Source organism: Equus przewalskii, chromosome 3, assembly GCF_037783145.1.
Source record: "Equus przewalskii isolate Varuska chromosome 3, EquPr2, whole genome shotgun sequence".
Lineage (NCBI taxonomy): Eukaryota > Metazoa > Chordata > Mammalia > Perissodactyla > Equidae > Equus > Equus przewalskii.
In genome coordinates, this window is record NC_091833.1 from 71,883,474 (window position 1) to 71,901,884 (window position 18,411).

The 18,411-nt window shown below is 36.1% G+C and overlaps 1 protein-coding gene across 50 annotated transcripts in view; it reads right to left on the reverse strand.

Moving 5' to 3' along the window:
* Positions 1-18,411, reverse strand: part of ADGRL3 (adhesion G protein-coupled receptor L3) — an 801,248-nt gene that overhangs the window by 237,423 nt on the left and 545,414 nt on the right. The gene's annotated exons all lie outside the window — the stretch shown is intronic.

Below are 18,411 nucleotides of genomic sequence, written 5' to 3' on the forward strand. Positions count from 1 at the left end.
TCATTGTGACTGTACATACCCTGAATAAATTATAATTAGACACAGGCTTCCTCCATGCTGCTATTAGAAAAGGACTGCCATGCTATCATCTACCATGTGCTATTTCATTTAAATTTTTTTTAAACATTCCTTTTACTTTTATTAACATTTTCTCTTTTCTTTTTAAACATTTAAAATATTTTAAAATATATTTTCTTGAATTTGCTTTGTCCCTTAGCAGGGGTTAAGCTCTATTTCAGCTTGAAAACTAAAGCTACTTACTAATATGGTTTTTAAAGACCATAAATATAGCTGGAAACAAAAAAGCAAAGTGTTCACCTTCGCACTCTTTTTAATATAGTATGAACCAAGTGCCCTTGCAAGAATTATGCTGGCTATTTTACATAAAATTTCAGCATAGCCCACGTTTTTCCTATCACCTATATAACATGATATGTGCCTCTAGTCTCAATTCAGTCTTGGCACAACCAGCAATAATAAAATGAATTTGAGGATAAGGATACAAATAAATGTGTATACTTTTCTTTTAATTTCCAGATGGTGATGTTTCTTAATGGTCTTTACTTTGCACACAAAAACACTCAAGATCTTGCCTGTAGACACTACAGGAACTATATATGGCTCTACACAAACCTAATCGTCAGAAAGGCAAGAAAAACAATGATTCTGGACCAGTCAAGTGATTATAAAACCAGGTTCTCCAATAAGGTTCCAGATGATCAAGTTAGATTTTTGATGCAGCAGATGCAATGAAGCTTTGAGAAAAATACATATGAGACGTTGGGGAAAGCAGATAAATTACCAGAGGTCCCTGCCAAGTACTACTCTGGTGGTTTAGAAGAGACATTGAAGTCTAGTCAGCTGTCTAGTGCTTGCACTGGCTCAGGGCTCTCCTACGTGAAGCTTTCTCTGCAAGTTTTGGAATTTTCTGCCAGCCAACTGAGTCTTGCTGCCAGCTCCCCCTTGATTCTGGTTACATTTGCCCAAAGGTTCAGATCTCTGAAAGACAGCCATCTTGTTGAATCCCTGAAGAGTCTCTGCCAGAGTCACTCTAAGGCACCTTAGCATGAGTTTTCACCAAACAAACCTTAACAATATTATTTGAGTTGGTCATTAATAGGTCATCTTCTACAGCCTGGGTACCTTAATGAGTTTTCCAGTTATTCAAGACAATGGAATAGTCTATAGACTAATATGTCTATTGACTACCGGTGCCTACAGAGAGTAGAAATCAGAGGCAGCTATGTCCATGTCAATTACAAATGTATTAGTGTAATGCAACTTTGCAATTACATTTTTTCAGAGTACAGAGCTTTTTAATTCTTTAGGATATTAAGAACAAACCCACTGTTATCCTCCACCTAGCATCTTCCCCTATTTCTCCTTGATGACATTTTTCAACTATGGAAGACACTTCTTCCAAAATGCATGATTTCTTTAAGTTTATAATGTCAATGAAGACATTAATAATCTTCTGCTACCTCGTTTCCAGCATGAATGCCACCATTCATCACATTAGAAAGCTAGAACTGGGTGGAAGACAGCCAGGGCCATAATATTATAATACAGGTGGGACCTCCTTTTTGGCAGCTCCAGTCTTTTAAATGGCAAAAGACAATCACTTACTAATGTTGGTGAGGATACTAATGTACATTCATTCTCATACAATCAAATTTTATTATCAGTTTATCAATATTTTCCTGTCTGTAATACTCATTTCCTTCCTAACCTGGCAGGTCCGATAGTTTTATTGATTGCTAAACAGCCTTTAAGATTTCTTTTCCCATAGAGAGGGTTTTATATTGCCCCAGTCCTAGGGTCCTCATTAGATAGCAGCTGAGACATCTCTGAAAGCAACTTTTTCATAGATAATGATTTCAGTTGGGAATCTTCACAAGAACTGAAGCTTTCTCTAATAGAGATCTTGAAAATAGATGTGGAAAGTTTTGACAGTATTTTCTTAGCGCAAAGAAAAGAGGCCAGAGTTCTGCAGATGCCAGTAGGGAACAGTAATTCTAAAAGCCTATAAAGTCCTAGTTCTCTGGCTCTTTTTTTATTTCCCTCAGCTCCTCTCTCACAAACCTAAGCTTCTCTTTTCTTTTCACTGTCACTCTCGTACATATCCTGTTGATAGTGCCACAGATGATTATATACTTTATATTGTCCAATGGAGAAGGCTTTTTGTGTGTGTGGTAAAAAAATATATAAGATGAAATTTACTCTCAGCGAATTTTTCAATGTACCGTCTAGTATTGTTAACTATATGCACATTGTCATATCATTGTAGATCTCTAGGGAAGAGTTTTGTTTTTTCCCAAGAGCACTGTTACTTTACCAAAATCAAACTAAAGTTCATAGGTAAACTAAAGAATTGTGTTGGCATTTTAAACAGACTAGTACATTAACATAAGGAATTTTACATCATATGTGCTTCAAATTTACCCTCTTCTCAAATTTCAAGAATATAAACAAAACATCTTGTATTCTAAAATCCCAAAAGGCTATCAAATTAATTCCATGTGTTTAAAAAAGGAGCCAGCACTGGGAGAAGGAAATTTACAGTAAAAGTGACATGAATGGACCATTCATTTGTGTGGCCACTAATTCCATAGGGCAACTGATCATAAATTAAATGCCTGACATTCAGTAATAGATGATTATATCTGACATAATGAAGTTATAATGGAAGGTGTTCGCACACTGCTGGACTATTAAGTGCCCATTTATTGTCCCTGCACCAGGTGTGATAGTGATAGGCTATACAAATCATCCAGAAGAAATGTCAAAATAGGCTCCTTTGCTGATAAAGCACCACACATGTTTATTAATATAGCAGCTTGTCTTAGAACTGGCCCATCTGCTCATTTAAAACAAATCCCTTTCCTATAAATATTTCAAAGTTAAGAGCATGACCACTAGTAATAGTTTTAGAGTAATAGGCATGGAAAGGGAAGAGGAGAAAAATGAAAATAGCTGGAGCTTAAATAGAATATGATGCTCTTTCTTTTACCTTAGATATGTTTAACAGAAGGGGCAGGGAGGTAGCTGTTAATGTGGCATTTGCTTTAGATTACTGCTGCATGAGTGTGGCCATCGGAAATGGTCCAGGCTCCAGCTGTTGCTGATGCCAGGTGGGAAATGGCAAATTCCACCAATGTTTTCAAAGGACACATTTCAATAAAGTGCAAAATGAAGTACTCAATTAAGAAATCCTCCAGAGAAGCAGTTCATATGCATTTAAACTCATCAGAAAATATTTTAGCTGGGTAGATTTTATAAAGAAAAATAATACCGCAGATTTTTTTGGGGGGGGAAATTATTTTAAAACTCTCAAGATTTGCTTCTAAAACCCCATTTTCTATAAGGTAGCAACACATTTTTATATAACGGGGAAACAAAAGAAACAAAGTTTGAATGTTTATCCTTTTTTTCTTTTAAAAGAAATTAGAAGTACAAGGCTAAGACATTCTCCATCTGGTAATCCAGATTTTATGTGCTGTACACTGTGCGTTCAGTCATCAAGAATGGTTTTATCTAACAAACAAACAAGTATGCCCTGAGGTGCCCCTCTCAAATGAACACACACATTCGAAATGAAGAAGTACAATTGTTCAAAATAGTGAAACAAAGGAAAGGCATGCACCATTTGGTGACCAGAGGTGGTTTTCACTCTAGAGCCTTGGATTCATTTATTCATTCATTAAAACCTAAATAAAGTCTGGCAGGCATGCCTTTCAGGTTCCAGGAAGGAACTTTATCAGACTCAGTATCACATAAATCCACTAGTCATACTTTTCTAAATAAATTACATCTTGGGATAACTAACCACCTGGTGACCAAAGGGCCAATTCAATTACTTGTAAAAGGCTAAAGGTCTCAGACACCCCTGAAATTATTTTTTACATCTCCCATAGACTGAAAGGAAATGATTTCCACTCATATTTCATGTTACATGTATTTTCACAGAATTAATAATGGGTGATCTTCAGTTTGAACATGAATTATCCTTGTCTTCCAGAACAGTATCAATATCCATCCAAATTATCCAAATTAGAAATTAAGAAATTATCTTTTATTTCTGTCTCAACATACCGAACCAGTCACCAAGTCCTATTATGCTTTAACTGCAGTATCTATGAATCCATCATGTCTTCTTTATTGTCATTGCTACTGTCTTTCAGTTTGCGCTCTCAAGAACCCTTTCTTGAAATAACCTCCTAAATTTCTCTGCTCCCAATCCATCCTACGTACTGGAGTCAACATTTCTCTGCAAAATAGTTGTATTAATGCCTTCAATGTCTGAAGTCCTTTGTGGTTTTCCAATATCTATAGGATATTTAGAATTGCTAGATCTAGTACACAAAGATTTGTTATAATCTGAGCTACAAGCTGTTTCACCAGTTTCTTTCTTCCCAGATCACACCATATCAATTGTGGACACTGAAGACTTGCCCGGTTCCAGAGGCAATACAGACTAATCTGACCGATAGATTCACAGCCTCACAATCACCAGCCAAGAGTCTAAAACTCTTCTTGCTTTAACAGGATCAATATTGAGTGTGCCCAGCTTGAGAATTTGATCCTTATGGGCTCAGCTGGTTATCTGTTAGCTGTTACTGCTCTTCCTCCAGGCAGGGACTGTAACCCCAGGGCATTTATTGGAATCCAGGCATGCATTCCCTCAGGTCCTTCTTCTAAAGGGCTCAGCACTCAGTCCCACAGCAATTTGAATTTGCCTGCTTCCAAATTCTTCTACTCCTTCTGGATCAGAGAAGGGAAACCACTCATTACCCAGAGGCCAGTAATGTGGAAAATGGAAGGGAAAGAAAGAAAGAGAATCTTCAGAGAATTTAAGTGGCAGAAGGGAATGCTGTAAATGAAATTTTAAGGAAAGGCCACATCAACATGATTGGATTTACCTTTCTCTAAACTACTCTCCACCCTGTAGCTAGAGCCATCTTTTAAAAATCAAAATCAGATTATGTAGTACTCTGTGTAAAAATTCCTCAGGATCCTCACAGCTCTTAAAATAAAACCCTAACTCCTTTTTTTCAGATTTTTTTATTTTTTCCTTTTTCTCCCCAAAGCCCCCCGGTACATAGTTGTGTATTCTTCGTTGTGGGTTCTTCTAGTTGTGGTATGTGGGACGCTGCCTCAGCGTAGTCTGAAGAGCAGTGTCATGTCCGCGCCCAGGATTCAAACTAACGAAACACTGGGCCGCCTGCAGCGGAGCGCGCGAACTTAACCACTCGGCCACGGGGCCAGCCCCAAAACCCTAACTCCTTTTATGGCCTACAAGGCTGACAAAGATTCTTTGCTTGACCAAATTTTAATTAGTCTCCTGAATGTTCTTCTAGGCCCATCTGTACACTTCCCCATAAAATCCAGTTTTAGCAAGAACACTGCTAAGTCAGTTCAACCAGAACCCCCCGCCCTCCATATCTCATCACCCTCCCCATCTGATCACTTTCCTCATCCTCCACCATCCCCTCGGTGATGTCCCACTGCCCTGGCCTGTCTTCAGCATGAATCCTAACAAGTTGGTTCCAGAATCCCCCTCATCCCTGATGTTTCCTCTTAGTAATTTTCCATCCAGTGACTCCTGCCCTGTTCCTTGGCTATAATTCACTTGTCCCTGATGTATTCAGAGTTGATGCCTATTCTACACCAAGGTTTCTCTTCCCTTATTGCGATAGTTCTGGGGGAAAAAAATCTGTTGTTTTAACTATCGTCCAGCTTTGGTTTTTCTTTGAAAAAGCCCTGCATGATCTGAGTCCTGCCTAAACACTCTGCCAATATCCCCAGTCCTCCCATCACTAGGTTCCAGAAATTATCGTGTCCATTTATTTGTTTAATTTTTGTATTCATTTACAGTTTTTCTACCCTGTCTAGAGTATATGCTTCCTGAGAACAGAAGTCTTGACAGACTTGCAAACTGCACGATTCCATCAATGCCTGGCCCCTATGAGGCCCTAATCAGTATTTGCTTAGTGAACAAATGAATTAACACATCACGACTTTTCGACTTCAGGGTCTTTGATTACACTATCCTTCAACTTTAATCATGGCCAATTCACTTTCATTCTTCATAGTTCAGCTCAATAGTCACCTCCCTAGAGTGGTTTTCCTTGACCATTCACCTTATATATCTTCTTTATACTTCTAACCATAACCTATTCATAATCTTGATTGTTTAATCTATAATTGATCTATAGTTCACCTCCTCCACTACAAGGTAAAGTCCATGAGGGCAAACTTCTTTTCTCTCTTGTACATCACTGTATTTGCAGTCCCCTGTGGAATGCACAGCATACAATAGGCATTGCTATAGTATAGTCACATCAAAATTAATTTGACTTAAGTTCAACTATATATATTCAAAAATAATTGGAGGAAAGATTCTGCTCACCATTTCACTCAATGAGCACAGGGCCCAGGGTGACTAGAGGAGCAAGAACCATGTTCCCTCATTTCTTTGTTTCGTCACACTGCTCATCACATAAGTCTCTCATACCCAAGGGAGATCCTGGGTGTTTTTGTATTCATGTTTTCTGATATTGAGGAATAACTTACTGTCGGATATATTATATTTTATGGATAATTCAGAGGGTTTATCAAGGTGGGTTTTGTTTTTTTGGCCTTACCCACTAACTTCAGAATCTAACCCATGCATAAGGGGTAACTGCATAGAAAACATTTGTCTGTTGAATCCTGAATGAAAGTTAGTCTTTCAGGAGAGCACAGAGAAAAGCTGATGTATAGTTTTACTGTTTGATACGTGTTTGAGATTTTAAATGTATTTGCCATTCACAGGGAAAACATGGTTATTTTTAACATAAAACTGTATCATAATTAAGCCAACAGGATTTAAAGAGCATAAGAACATTGCAAACTCTCCCGAGGACTTATTTTCTTGATCTTATCATGTGTGAGCTATACTGAGTCTTAGATTAGAGCACTAAAGTATTTCTGCTAAATTATATTACACAATATTTGTATAGCATTCTATAGGGTATGAAGCATTTACACATAATATCATACTGATATTTGATACTTAATCTTGGGAAAGAGGTAGTAGCTATGGCTATGGGATTTGTCCATGATCATATAGTTAGCAAACTGTGATTATCAGGATTAAATGCAGGCATCAGTGTTCAAGCTGCACACTTCTGTATGACTCCACCCAGGAGAATCTGAGCCAAACTTAACAGGAGTACCTACTCCAGTGAGGGAAATTGTTTTTGCTGGACTCTTAAGAACTGGAAATAATTCCCGGACTCAGAGCTATAACCAACAAAGAGAAAAGTGCTTCTTAGTAAGAAGGGAGTCAAATGCCTCTTAGCATGAAGGAAATGCTGTTTGGGCGTTATGGGATAAGTAATAGCCAAAGCGAAAACTTCCATACAGAAGCATATGCCTTTTAGCAGCTAAGGAAACAAGATCTTCTCCAAGCAGTGATATGTAAGTGGATGTTGTACCTGTAACAGTCCCAACCCCTACTGTGCAGGTATAAAAGATAAATCTAGAGAAAAAAGGTCTTTATGTAATCTCAGGCAATTGACTCTAAGAATAAAAGATACTTTAAAATTTAAGGATTTACCATATATAAATTTGTATCATACCTATCTTCTAAATCTATTATCGAGCAAGAATTGTTATATTAAAGAAGATAGTCCTGAGTGGCACGTTGTGTGTGTGTGTGTGTGTGTGTGTGTTTGTGTGCACGCATTGCGTGGGTACACCAAAGAATTGGAACCTTGCAGCTGCGGGTATTCAGCTGCTGGAGATGAGGGTCAATGTTACATTTAGCGGTCAAGGCCGACTCCTTCTTCCCTCTATCCGAGGCTTGGTGGGGAGAGTCAACACAGCTGTCTGCTCCAGGCAGTAAGGGAATTAATTTTCAGTATACAGGTATAAAATTATTTTCTGGTGATTACAAAAATAACAACCATTTTGAGGAGAGAATATTGAAAAACACAAAAATAGGGTATTTTATCACAAATAAAATATAACAAAATTTATCACATTAATTTCTATACAATTTGTAAAACTTTATCAGAAAGCCTGACTTCTTTTTGTATGGTATGATTTTAGATACCTTTTTTGAAAGAAACAGTAAGACATTTTTTGAAAAGAGTAAAAGTTAACAAAGTAGCAATAGAACAAAGATATTATATTTTAGAAAAGAAGACAACAAACATGCAAAAAATTTGTCAGTAGTAGATAGTACGTAAGTGTTCTAACTACTTGTATCACATTGTGCTCTTAAGATAAATAATGGAGATGGTGAAAGAGTTTCTTAAAAATACTATAATCTGGATGATCAGATGCCCCCATCCCTTGCTGATATATGTTTCATTACTAATTATTTGGTATTGTATGTAGTTTTGGAAATTAAAACAAAATTCCCTTTGTATAGATGAAAAACTGTCCAAACAGATTTTTATAGATACCTGAGTTGAAATGCTAGCTTCAATACTTAATACTTGTCTGGCCTTTATGAAGTCAAAGAACCTCTCTGTGTCTCAGTCTTTTAATTTGCAAAATTACAATAATACTACCTGCTTTGTGGAATTCAGAAAATCAATGAGATAATAATCCACGTCAAGTGCTTAGAATACAGCTGGGCACAAATGTTGTGTTCATACCATGTTCACTCAAAAAGATGATATCTATTGGAATATCCTGAAGAATATTATGATTGGCTCTCTTCAGGAATTGAGAGAGTGTCATATGGATAACTTTTACTTTGCACATATGATTTAAAGTTAATTTGTATGATAATTTTTAGCTATCATTATTATTATTGACAAGTAATACTTCACTGTAAAAAGTTGTAACATTTAGAAAATACTAAATATTTTCTCTCTGAACAAGATAGAGCAGCTATAGTCCCATTTTTCTGAATGAGACTAAAAACAAAATAAGACGGAGAAGTAAGTCCTGGAACCTATAGTGGCAATTTTGGGAGAGCTGGGCCGGTAAACAATGTTAGGAAAGAGGGCACAGGACACTAGGGGTGGGGATGGGCAGGAGTGAAGTTTAGAGAACTGAACTCCGGTCATAGCTGTTTAGAGACATCCTAATCGCGGAGACTTTCCCTTGCCTTGAGGAACAGCTCCACGGATCAACTAACGTATTCAAGTTGAGGATTATTATCACGGAATTTGCCATCAGCCACATAGAACCTGAAGGAGAATGTTCAGATCACAACAGCATCAAACCTCTATTTAAAGCCCTCTGAATACTAAATATCATTCTACCAGCCAATGGGAAAGCAGAATTCAAACTCTATATCCCTTCTCATTCAGGATCATTGAGAGGTCGCCAAGACAAGTTGACTAAGAACTTAATGTGAAAAACGACCAGATCACACTGCTTTCTAGAATAATTATTCCCAGATCACACTACTTTCTAGAATAATTATTCTCAACCTATGAATTTTATATCACAAAGGGCCTGCAGAAGTGTGCTAAGTTATTTCAAATGATAAATGTTGTTTTTTAAACAATAACATATTTGGAAATTATACTTTACAAAACTCTCATACTTATTCCTATTAATATTGAATAAAAAGCACATTTTACCATTAAGTTCAGAATTTAACTTCAACTAAATTCAACACAAATTCAATTATTACTATATAACAAATTATAGTAGTATGTTTGATATTAAAAATATAATGATGATGACCAATAAGTCTGAATGAAAAAGTGATATGATCTTTGTAGCACTAAATGAGACAACGTACAAAATATTTTTTCTTGTGTCTGACACAAGATACATGCTTAATAAATGGGAGTGGTGTCTACCATTAGTATTAACAAGCTACATTCTCTACCTTTGTCTTGTAGGTGTTCACAGTGTACTTTAAATACAGTAAAAAATGTTTGGCATTTACAAGTGTACGAAAAGGGTGTTTAATATGGTCAAGACACTGTTATATGCAAGTTTCATTTTTATTCCCTTGGGTTAAGGATGGATAAAGCTAAGGAATTATGTTCTACCATATAATGTTGGCTAGCCAGATAAGCTAGAAAAACACCGTCATGGAATACTAAAGAATAGGCCTGGAGACTACTCAATAAGAATGCCAGATGTGTCCTTCCTATTTTATTTTAATCAATTTCAAATGTTTTTACATTTCACTAGATAATATCGTGTGTTAATTTCTAATTTGTGATGCTAAATCTTTGGCTATAGCCTACTTTTAATATAGATGTACCAGGCAGGACCATCTGTTTATTTTGAGCTTTAAAAAATATTTTCAATGTGTAGATTTGCTGAATGTAATTCAATTTACACATGAAACTTAATGCCTGGCATTATTCTAGTCCATTGATTATGTGCCAGTTGAACCATGTTTATATTACTCAGTTTATTATGCAAAAAAATTTTAAAAAATAGATAACGTTTTTCAAATGTGTCCAAATATTTTAGCTTTTTTTCAGAGGATAAACTGTAGCTATCAACAATTAGCAAATGTGTAAATTAGTATTTAGTATTAAATTTCTGATTAAATATAAGACCCTATTTAAAGAAAGAGTATACAAAATAAATACAATATTTTTACCAGCTTTATTACTAGTGGTTTACCATACTGGAAGGTGGAGTGTATCTGGTTACCACCAAATTTTTTATGTAGCAGAACATTCAAAATATCATCCTTAGTAATATAAATGGAGGACGTTTTTCAGAAGTTAGTGTCTTTTCTTGATTATCGACAGGAATTTATCTAACTTGAATTGTTAGTGATGTTGTGAAGAATTTCTAGGTTGGGTTCTAAAGTTGACTGCTAAGACTGTCATCAAATTGTATAGGAACACAATGAAACCAAACCAAACCAAAACTAAAACGAAGTTTCAACTGAAGGGCGTGCCCCAACTGGTATATTTGAATCTCAAATAATATATGTCTCTGCTTAGGATTCTGATTCTATTTCCAACACAAACTCCCACCCAACCACCTTCACAGAGTGATTCTGCCTGTAATACAGACCTGATTCTGGGGGTAAAGTATTTTGCATGTGAATAGTTAGGAGGCAAAATAAAGGTTGGGGAGAAAGGACAGTTGGTAAGGACACATGACCTTCAGAACTGCAACTCTTAATGATCCCTGCTCAGAACTCCTTTGCGTTTACTTAGAAATGTGCTACAAAATTACCAAAGTAGTCTTTCATTTCCAATTATAACATACAAAATTGGGAAATATGTCTGAAAAGCACGTAGAACTTATTTGCATACAGAAGTATATAATCAATCCCATTAAATTAACTACAAAATTGTAACAAACTTGTTTTAATAATGAAAGGTTTAATAGTGCTTCTAGATGAAGCTATTTTTTTTAAAGTCCTGATTAATGAGACGTATGGCAAGAAAAATTACCATAACGGTGAATGCTGATTCAGGATCTTATTTTTATTAAGTAGTTTATAGTGAGGGCTGTAACTATTTCTCTATTTATAGTGGCAGCTCTGGTTAATTACCTTGTAATGCATTGTGACATTAATGCACTAGTAAACTATTGGAATTTATATCCTCTTTCAGTAATAAAATCTGTAAATTGAAAAATGCACATAAAGTCATCACAGGCATAAATTAGGTAACCAAACGACATGTATGATCACATTAGATTTAAAGAACAGAATCTCTCACATTTACTCATCACTGAGTAACTGACACTGAATTTATAAACTTGGGCTACTTTAAAATGTAGATTGCAACATTTTATTCAAGGCTATTTGGTAACTTGCTACTACATTTTCCATATGGTTAGTAAGAGCACGTTGGTCACAAATAAAATGTACAATATCAAAGAAGAAATATATTATGACAAACAAATGCATCAAGTTCACAAAATATTTTTTCCCCAAAAAATGAGAGGAAAACTGAAAGAAATCAAGAGACTTGCAAGGAGATAGGACGGTGACATGTGGATTAAAACCAAAATGATTCTGGTACGGGCACAAAAACAGACACATAGATCAAGAGCCCAGAAATAAACCCACACATTTATGGACAGCTAATTTTCAACAAGGGAGTCAAGAAAATACAATGGAGAAAGGAAAGTCTCTTCAATAAATGGTGTTGGGAAAACAGGACAGCCATATACAAAAGAATGAAAGTACACCATTGTCTTATACCATACACAAAAATTAACTCAAAATAGATTAAAGACTTGAATGTGAGACCTGAAACCATGAAACTTCTAGAAGAAAACATAGGCAGTATGCTCTTTGATATCAACCTTAGCAGCATATTTTCAAGTACCATGTCTGACCAGGCAAGGGAAACAATAGAAAAAATAAACAAATGGGACTACATCAAACTACAAAGCTTCTGCACAGCAAAAGAAACCATTAGCAAAACGAAAAGACAGCCTAACAATTGGGAGAAGATATTTGCAAACCATATATTTGATAAGGGGTTAATATCTAAATTATATAAAGCACTCATACATCTCAACAACAACAAAAAAACTAACAACCCAATTAAAGAATGGGCAGAAAATCTGAACAGACATTTCTCCAAAGAAGATATACAGATGATAAACAGGCACATGAAAAGATGTTCAACATCATTAACCATCAGGGAAACATAAATCAAAACTACAATGAGATAGCACCTCATTACTGTCAGAATGGTTATAATTAACAAGACAGGAAACAACAAGTGTTGGAGAGGATATGGAAAGAAGGGAACCCTCGTACACTGCTGGTGGGAGCGCAGACTGGTGCAGCCGCTACGCAAAACAGTATGGAGATTCCTCAAAAAATTAAGAATAGAACTACCATACAAGCCAGCTATTCCACTGCTGGGTATTTATCCAAAAAACATGATAACACGAATGTGTAAAGATACATGCACTCCTACGTTCATTGCAGCATTATTCACAATAGCCAAGACTTGGAAGCAACCTAGGTGCCCACCAAGGGATGATGGATAAAGAAGATGTGGTGTATATGCACAATGGAATACTACTCAGCCATAAAAAATGATGAAATCTGGCCATTTGTGACAACATGGATGGACCTTGAGGGTATCATACTAAGTGAAATAAGTCAGAGGGAGAATGTCATATACCTATGATCTCAATCATAAGTAGACGATAAAAACAAACAACAACAAACACCAGAGACAGAGATTGGATTGGTGGTTACCAGAGGGGAAGGCGGGAGGGAGGAGGGTGAAAGAGGTGATTAGGTACACATGTATGGTGATGGATGGTAATTAGTCTTTGGGTAGTGAACATGATGTAATCTACACAGTAATCAAAATACAGTGATGTACACTGAAATTTAAAAAAAAAAAAAAGAACGGGAGCGGGGCCGGCCCGGTGGCGCAGCGGTTAAGTTCGCACGTTCCGCTTCTCGGTGGCCCGGGGTTCGCTGGTTCGGATCCCGGGTGCGGACATGGCACTGCTTGGCAGCCATGCTGTGGTAGGTGTCCCACGTATAAACTACAGGAAGATGGGCACGGATGTTAGCTCAGAGCCAGGCTTCCTCAGCAAAAAGAGGAGGACTGGCAGTAGTTAGCTGGGGGCTAATCTTCCTCCAAAAAAAAAAAAAAAAAGAACGGGAGCTAGTGAAGGATTTTAGACAGAGGGTGTCTTAGTATGGAGGACAGATTAAAGAGAGGCCGGTCTATAAGCTAGAAATCACTTAGAAGGCTGCTGCCATGTTAGCAAAGAGGAGAAAGAGATATCAAACAATGAGGAGAAATAAAAAAACAAAAGAACCCACAAAATGATTCATAGGCGATATACAACTTGAGGACACACACAAAAAAAGGATGAAAATGTGATTTTTTTCCTTTTGGAAAAATAATTATACAATTATTTTTCAAAACAGAGTTTTAAAACACAATTCCAAAGTTACCAATAATTAATTCTCTGTCTCAAACACCCAAAGCACAATTGCTAATAAAAAAAAAAAAAGTACCAAATAATCCAAAATACTTCAGATGAGAACAGAATAAAATGGCAAAATATGTAGGCAATCTGATGTGTTATTGTAGGTTAGATAGTTCATATTTTGTACTGAAAAGTTTCCTGGCTAATATTGATAACTATATTAACACATTTTTTAACATTGTTGTTTTGTATTGCTAGTTGTCTGTAAAATATACAAGGAATTAACATATAAAGCAATAATTCCCAAAATATTAACATGCACATAGACTAGTGGAAATTGATACAAGAAAGGAGAGAAAGAATAGAGAGAGCCAGAGGTCAATGGGGAAGGGAATATCTAGATACATCTCTCATATTCTCAATATGTATAAAATTATAGTAGAAAAACAGAAAAAGGAAAGCTAAAAGGGTTAGCTAATGTTAATATTTATGTAGTTCAAAGGATATTGCTATATAATTCCACACAAAAGAAACAATTATTGGAGATAGAATTTCAAATTATTTAAAGAACCTAATTTTTCTTATTGTATAAATTCAAATAAAAACATATAATATACATGAGATTCTCTCTTTCTGTTTATATATATACTTATATATGTAAATAGACATCGATATAGTTCATTTGTATAATTTGACTGCATATAAATAACAACAGTGTATAGTATAATTAAAAATAGTAAATTAAGATGAGAGGTGACAGTTGAAAGGAAATACTTTGTGGTTCCAACGTAATGATATTATTATGCCAACTCTATCCTATCTGCAATATTCATTTTTAAATGAATTAGTTTTAAGAACAAAGCACAAGATTTTTTTGCAATATTATTTTGATGATTTATACAAACCTCTTTATCTAATTAAATGTTAATTTTTTGAAAATTGCAGGACTGTGGCACATGAGCTAGTCACTATAACTACAATTGTATTAACCACAGGGTAGTTTAGGAGGGTCTCTGGATCAATATATGTAGAGGAATGATATGAGAACTAGAAGTTATGAAGACAGTTGTCCTAATGTAGACAGAGCACAATATAAGGCAGATATCAAGCAGAGACAACTGTTGGATTCTAGTGATTCATTCGTTACCAGGTCAATAACATCACTACTTTTACTAAGATGATGCTTTTTTTTGGTGAGAGGAAGACTGGCCCTGAGCCAAGATCTGTTGCCAATCTTCCTCTTTTTGCTTGAGGAAGATTGTCTCTTAGCTAACATCTGTGCCAATCTTCATCTATTTTGTATGTGGGATGCCACTACAGCATGGCCTGATGAGCAGTGTGTAGGTTTATGCCCCGGCTATGAACCTGTGAACCCCGGGCCAAGAAGGCAGAGTGCGTGAACTTAATCACTGTTCCACCTCCGTGCCCGGCTCTTAAGGTGATACCGTTTTAAAGTGAAACTTTTAATAATGCCTACCTACTTATTTCCTCTTCGGGGTCTAGTTTATATCAGGTATTTGCCAGGAACTTGATACTTACTCTTTCACTTAATCATCCTAATAGACTTGCCAGGTGGCATTATTATCCTTGTTTTACAGAGGGCAGACAGAAGCTGCCCAAGGTCACGCAGGTCTGCCTGGCTCCAAAACCCAATTTCGTCCCATATGCCACAGCTGTGAACCCAAAAGCACATGGTAATAGCCACATTTTATCTAGGGCCTACCAGATGCCAGACTTTGTTCTGTATTATCTCTCATCCTCACAAAGACACTGCAAAGTTCTTATTTCTGACCTTCTACGTAGTAGTTGAAGAAACTAAAGATAAGAAAGGTCTAGAACTCCTAAGTTTAAATTTATTGGCTCTAAATCCCTTCATTTTATCAGTTTTTGTCTTATTTCACTCTAAATATATTTTACTCTTTATCTGTCTACCTATGGCAGTTTGAAATGGTCCAAATTCCTCTCCTTCCTGCATTCATAGTCCTTTGGACATTGTTCCTCCATCAAGAGATGGAGTCTATTTCTACCCTCTTAAGTCTGGGATTGGCTATGTGACTTGTTTTGGACAATGGGACATAGCAAAGATACAAGCTTGAAAAATACCTGAACTTTGGGACTTGATTACTTACTGTTGGGAATCCTGTTACAATGGGAATGAGCCTGCTGGATGATGAAAGCCCATATGGCCATCACCCTGGATGACATCAAAGTGAATACCAAATAAGTGAGTGAGTTCCCTCCCTTGCAAAACCAATCTGCCTGCTAACTAGTAAACATCCAGCCTCAGCCAAGTGAGCACACACATGACTCAACCAACTCTGAGAACCATAATAAATGTTTCATGCTTTAAGTCATTATCTTTTGGAGTGGATTATTACACTACCCTTCCCACAACCTTACAGTATTCTTCCCCAATCACACTGGGATCATGTCTAAAGAACTGAGTTATATTGAAGTTACCAACCTGCAGAAATAGGCCTCCAGCTTTGGTAGGAACAACATTCTACTAAGAATTAACAAGTCTAAAACTATGCATCAATTTAAAATTCATCTATTCCTCATGATGCAGGATTATGTAATCAACATCCAGTTAATCAGTATAAAAACTTTAGAGACATTTCTGCTCCTTTCTCTGAATCCATTCAGTCAAATGCCATGTCTCTTCAAAATATTTCTCAGGCCCTGACAGTGCTGTCAACACACTGTTAACTAATTTCCCAGTCATTTTTTATCTGGACTACTGAAACCATCTCCCTCTGCCAATCTCTCATCATCTACACTGACTGGAAAGCTATTTTTCTCATATCAAGAACTGATAATGTTATGATGTAACACCCCACTGACTTAGGAATATTTTTTTAAAAATTAAAAACATTTCATGATTTTTTTTCCAGGATAAAATACAGACTCTTTGGCATGTGATACAGAATCCTTCACAATCTGCCTCATTGCATCTTCCAGTCTCTTTCTCTAAAACTGCTCCCATTTTACTGTGCACTCAGCACATTTCCTTAAAAATATCACAAACTTTCCCATAGTCGTGTTTTGGTTCATTCTGCTTGCTCTTTGTGGGATTCCCATTGTCATCCCTACTCCCTTTTCTTCTTGAAAAATGAGGATGCGTCCTTAGAATCTCGGTTGCTACCTTCACTTTCAGTCACTTAGATAGGAATCGTTGTATGAGTTCTTACCATGTGCCAAGCACAGATCAGTGGCTGGAGGAGAAATAATAATTATGACCCTCTCTGCCCTCAAGGACCTTACAGAAGAGAAAGGGAAACATGTACACTGAAAAATAAAATACAATGTCTTAGGTGCAATAAGTGAGGCAAGCACAAGGACATTTGGAGAACAGAGACATGCACTTAGCTCCTCTCTAGTACGTAGTCAGGTAGTCAGAGAAGGTTTAACAGGAACTGAAGATAAAGGAGAGCCTTGAAACACTGGTAGAAAGTTGTTGGGTAGAAAAGAAAAGGTAAGAGACTCCTGGCAGAGAAAATAGCATGAATAGAAAACATGCTCATAAAAGTCAGACCTAATGACTTCTATTGTATCAAGTAACTAATACTGTTGAAAGTATAAGAAAATATATTGCATTACTTAAAACTGAAAAATTAACCTTAGGATATTTGGTATTTATAAAATTCAAAGGTATGTCTATATTACATCAGCTTTGAACATTATAAAACATTTTGGAAATCATTAGTAAGTATTTCTTTAAAAGCAGAAAGACAAATTCTGTATTTAGCTTATGAGACAATAAATGTTACTTTCAATTTGTATGATGTTATTTTTAAAAATCTCTGAACAGGAGGCATCAATTTAAAATACATAATTTTAATTTATACTTTGTGGGTATTTTTGAGGAAGATTAGCCCTGAGCTAACATCCGCTGCCAATCCTCAACTTTTTGCTGAGGAAGATTGGCCCTGAGTTAAATCTGTGCCCATCTTCCTCTATTTTATATGTGGGATGCCTGCCATAGCATGGCTTGATAAGTGGTGTGCAGATCTGTGCCTGGGATCCGAACCTATGAACCCCAGGCCACAGAAGCAGAGAGCATGAATTTATCCACTGTGCCACTGGGCTGGCCCTAACTTACACAGTTTTAAAACTAAGTGATCATTAAATACTAAAATGACTTTCAGAAAGAATAATAATAGAATATAAAATATCACTCTGCAAGGAAATAAATCTGTCAATATGACAGATTAAAACATCTTAATTTATAAAAAATAGGATAGTAGAAGAAGAAAGTTCCAATAAAAATAGTAATGGTTATCTGATAAGCTCTAAATTTAGTTGGATTTCAACTAGTCTTCCACTAGTTGAATTGCTAAGGATCCCCATTTCTTGTTTTGGTTTACAAACATTTCACAGAAAAATATTTATACTTCATTTTATAAAGAAGACTTACTCTTTTGTTATCAGATTCCTTACACACCATTTCCCCTGCTTTTTAAACAGGTACTGCATTGTAAACTATATATTTACACCCATCTTTAATTTAGTTACTTGCCTTCATCCAAGAATGAATAGAGTTTCTCTTTCTTTAAATAA